Below are 4,989 nucleotides of genomic sequence, written 5' to 3'. Positions count from 1 at the left end.
TGAATGGCTTTGATTTTTTCGGGGTCTGTACCCCATTTTTTTTAACTATAAAACCTAAAAAGACTACGCTATCAACACAAAAAGTAAATTTATCACTATTAACAAACAAGCTATTGTTTCTAAGCACTAGGAGAACTTCCCTAAGGTGACTTAGGTGAGAATCTAGGCTTTGGCTATACACTAATATATCATCAAAATAAACTACTACATATTTACCTATACAATCCCTTAAGACATGATTCATAAGCCTCATGTAGGTGCTAGGTGCATTAGTGAGACCAAAAGGCATCACTAACCACTCATATAGTCCAAATTTGGTTTTAAAAGCGGTTTTCCATTCATCACTTTCTTTAATTATGATTTGGTGATATCCACTTTTAAGATCAATTTTAGAAATTATGGTGGACCCATGCAACTCATCAAGCATGTCATCTAATCTTGGAATTGGATGCCTATACTTGATGGTCATGTTATTGATTGCTCTACAATCACAACACATTCTCAACTTGCCATCTTTTTTTGGCACCAACAAGACAGGTACAACACAAGGACTTAGGCTTTTTTGAACCCAACCCTTCTTAAACAAATCCTGTACTTGTGATTCTATCTCCTTAGTTTCTTCAGGATTAGTTCTATAAGCTGGTCTATTGGGTAGGCTGGCTCCTGAAACTAAATCTATTTGATGTTTTATTCCTATAAAAGGGGGAAGTCTTATAGGGCCTTCCTTAGAGAATATATCATCAAATTCTTTTAAAAGTTCTTTTACTTGAGGAGGTAGAATACAAGTCTCAGTAAGTGTGGCAGTGCATGTAAGTGTTCTTTTACAAAGCAGGAGGTCGGAAGGTCGTTTAGAAAGAAGTATCTTTTCAATTTTGTTTTCAAATTTTTCTTCCTTCTGAATAACCTTGTGGGAGGTCTTGTTTTTTTTTTTTCTCCTCAACCCTTTTTTGTTTCATTTGTACTTGATCTTTTACCACTTGTGAATGTGATAAGGGATAAAGTACAAAGTTTTTTTCTTTATGGGTGAAAGTAATCTCATTGGTAAAACCATTGTGTATAGTTTTCTTATCAAATTGCCAAGGTCTACCCAACAAAATATGACAAGCTTCCATGGGAATTACATCACATAAAACTTTATCTTTATAGTTCCCCACAGAGAACTCGACTTTCACTTACTTATCTACAGTTAATTCCCCATCTTCATTTATCCATTGAAGTTTATAAGGTTTAGGATGAGGTATTAATTGTAAATCTAGCTTCTCAACCATTTTAGTGCTACAACAATTGCAGCAGAAGCCACTGTCCACAATGAGAGAACAAACATTTTCTAAAACTTTACATCTTGTATGAAAGATGTTCTTTCTTTGTGTCTCCAGGTTCACGCTAGATTGATTGTTGAGGGTTCTTCGGATCATCATTAACTCCCCCTCACATGGATATGCTCCCTCACTATTTTCTTCTTCTATCCCGCTAGGTTCATCGTCATGGCTACTATATTCATCTACCCCTCTTAGGAACATAGTTCTTTGATTTGAGCATTGGGCTTTTACATGACCTCTACCATAACATTTGAAACATTTAACATCCCTACTGTGGGTTGATGGTGTTAGCACATCTTTTTCTATACTCTTGAGAGTTTCTTTTGGTTTTTCCTTTGGTAAGCTTTCCTCCCTTTTATACTCTTTTTTTAGGATAAGAATTAGAGTATGAGCTTTCCCTACGACTTGAAGTTTTTCACAAATTTTGTTGTTCAACTTTGATACAAAGTTGAATTAAATCATTCAAGTCTTGGTAGGGCAAAAGTTCAACTCTATCTCTAATCTCAAGGTTAAGCCCACTTAAAAATCTTACTATGGTGGTGGGTTTAGACTCCCTAATTGAGGCTCTCATCATGTATAATTCCATTTTCTGCCTATATTGCTCAACACTCATAGTCTTTTGTTGGAGTCTTTGGAGCTTGCCCATTAACTCCCTATTGTAATAGGAGGGAATTTGGCGGCGTCTTAAGGCTCCCCTAAGATCATTCCAATACTCCATGGGAGGGTCCTTATGAAGACGCCTATCTCGCTTAAGGGCTGTCCACCAATACATAGCATTACCTTGAAAACTTAGGGTGGCTAAGGGTACTTTTCTCTCTTCACTCACATGGTTGCAAGCAAAAAATTGTTCTACCTTCATTTCCCAATCTAGATATGTTTCTACATTTTCTTTTCCATAGAAATGAGGTAACTCTACCCTAACCTCCCTTGGACTTTCTTTTCTAACTCTCCTAGGTTGAGGTTGATAATACTCATGCATTCTAAGACTTTTTTTCATCATATGAATCAATCAACCTAGAGCTAAATGATTTTGAAGATCTTTTTGATTTTCTGGTGGATTCACCCTTTTCTCTAACAAGTTGCAACTCTTCTTATATTCTAGCAAAATGGGCATCCCTTTCTTTTAGAAGGGTCTTATGTTGCAATTGTTTATATGAAAGTGCTTGAAAGTCTTTAGCTAATTGTTTTAAAAGATTTTTGGTAGACTTTCGATCACTTTCATTTGGACTTGAAGAATGAGAAGACATGTTAAAGTTATGTGTTAAAAGTTATTACTATAAGAAAGATAGGTTGAGTAGTGTGGGTAGATTCCCAGGAAAGAGAGGTGGATCACATGGATCGCTTAAGTACCAAGCCTTTCCTAGCCATATTCTATCCCTCAAAACTTTCACAAATCTTTCTCTAAGTAATTCACTTATAGCACAAGAATGAAAACATTATATTATGCAAGAAAACAAAATGCAAAGCAATTAAACAAAAACACAATTGAAAAAAATGGCTAACTAAAAAGCTTTAAACTAGATGTTTCCTAATAAGAGGCTTCTAGGCACTTAGAACCATTGAAGACACACCCACTGTCTAATACGCAATTAATCCACTAATTGTTCAAGGTTTAATACAATTACAACTCAAAGAAAATACAATGAAAAATTGGATCACAACTTTTAGCAAATCCTATTCTTTTTGGTACTCTTTTTCTTTTTGGCACTCCTTCTTTGTGAATGTGTTTAAGCTCACTTGTTGTTGTCCTCTTGCTCAACATTTCAAGGATATTCAACTTGGTATTCAAATTTGCACTTATTTATGTGATAAAGCTCTCACCAAAGATGTTAGCTCCAAGCTTATCAAGGCACTTTTAAAATTCTCCCACCAATAAGGAGGTCAACAAAATTTATAGCAACAAAAAAAATCAATTTGGAATTGGACTACAACAAAGAGAGTAATTATATGACACAACTTGAAAGAGTAATTGAAGGAATATGAAAAACAAACAAAATAAGGTACTCAACAAAGGTGACAGAAATTGAACCTAATGAATGACACTAGAATTGGATTAATAAAACCAAAACAGTACTACTGGAATTTTGAGGTATCAAATGCGTGACTTAAAATATTTATGCTGAGTTGGACAATTCAAATTAAAATTTGAAATTTAAATCACAGATAGTTCAAGGTCTTAGCTAAATTTTGGCACTGGAATCACACCAAAATAATGCGCCAATTAATTGTGATAAAGTTTTCAAATTTGTTGCCACTTCACCGCTAGATTGCACATTTTTTGTTTTTGATTTATCATTTTTTCTGTATTTTGAATTTTGTCTCACTTTTTTTTCCACTTTTCTTCTAACACTTCAATCTATTTAGATCCAGAGTTTCACAATTTTTATTAAACAAAATTAATTTTCATAAATAAAATCAGCCGGCACAATTTTAGAAATCCTAATCTGAAATTAAAAAAAAAAACAGTACTAATAAACTTCAAAGACACAATAGAAGGGATGTATAGGAACTTGTATGGATCTAGCACTCAAGTATGAACTCAAATCTAAAAATTAAAATGCACCAAAGGATCAAACACAGATTTATGAAACTGGACTAAAATTTAAAATCAAACAACAAAAATTATCAATAAAAGGACTACATAAAATTGATAACATTTTAGGATGCACATGACTTGAAAAAACATATATGGATTCAAAAATCAAATTGACTCAAACACAAACAATATGAACTGATTAAAATTGCAAGAAAGACTCAAATCTAGCAAAATTAAAACAGAAACACCAAAACTCAAAGGAATCCTACACAAAATTGAAATTAGAAGCTCAAGAACAATTTGAACACATTGCATCGATTGGATTTCTCCAAACAGCAACCAAATCAAAATTAAAATTCAAAAACAGCAAGACATTAAGGAAACAAGATGAACAACATGGAATCCAGAATCAAACACAAAAATTAAAATGAAAAGAAGAAGGCACACTTAGCTCTTGAAGAACCTTGGCTCTAATACCACTTGATGGAGTAGTGCCTTCATCCGATTGCAATTTCTTTGGTGGAGTGGCAGAAGCATCAATGAAGGAAGATGAACAAGGAGCTCACGTAGAGCTTGTGGATTCCTTGAAGGTGCATGCTAGGTGTGGAGAGTGAGTGGTGAGGCCATCTAACTTGGAATAGGTGAAAATTGAAGACTAAATGTCTATCCTAGAGAGGTAGGAGTCAAAGAGTGAAATTGGCACAATTTTGGCAGCAATTCACTCTATATTAATCTTGAGAAACTCATGACCCAAGCACATCCTTTTATAGCAAAGGAAGGCCGAAATTTACAAGCCAAATTCAAATGAAAAGAAGTTTTGAAATTGGCGTCTTCTTTTGGACGTTGCACATGGAGCACATGGAACAAGTGATGGAAATCGTTTAGCACATGTAGCATATGGAACATGTGGAAAATTTGTACTCTTCTCCATGGCTTAAGCCTAACCGACCTTGGTTAAATTAGGTGTTTTAGAAACCCTAATTTAACCTAGGTTGGATTTTAGGTGTCATTTTAGAAACCCTAATTTAACCTTGGTTGATCTAAGGAAAAATTACAAATAAAATCTCCTATTCTACTTTGACAAAAATTAAATCCTAATCTACACTAAAGTTATGGCATTTTAAACATATACAA

General features: G+C 34.1%; 1 pseudogene; it reads right to left on the bottom strand.

Annotated features, from left to right (window-relative positions):
- Nucleotides 1-878: 878 nt before the first annotated feature.
- On the bottom strand, nt 879-2,178 carry LOC150025838 (uncharacterized; annotated as a pseudogene).
- Between the last annotated feature and the right edge of the window lie 2,811 nt (nt 2,179-4,989).

This window comes from Phaseolus vulgaris, chromosome 7, assembly GCF_051622355.1.
Source record: "Phaseolus vulgaris cultivar YP4 chromosome 7, ASM5162235v1, whole genome shotgun sequence".
NCBI lineage: Eukaryota > Viridiplantae > Streptophyta > Magnoliopsida > Fabales > Fabaceae > Phaseolus > Phaseolus vulgaris.
The sequence above is the reverse complement of the archived record's forward strand: the minus strand, read 5'-3'. Positions and strand labels throughout refer to the sequence as shown.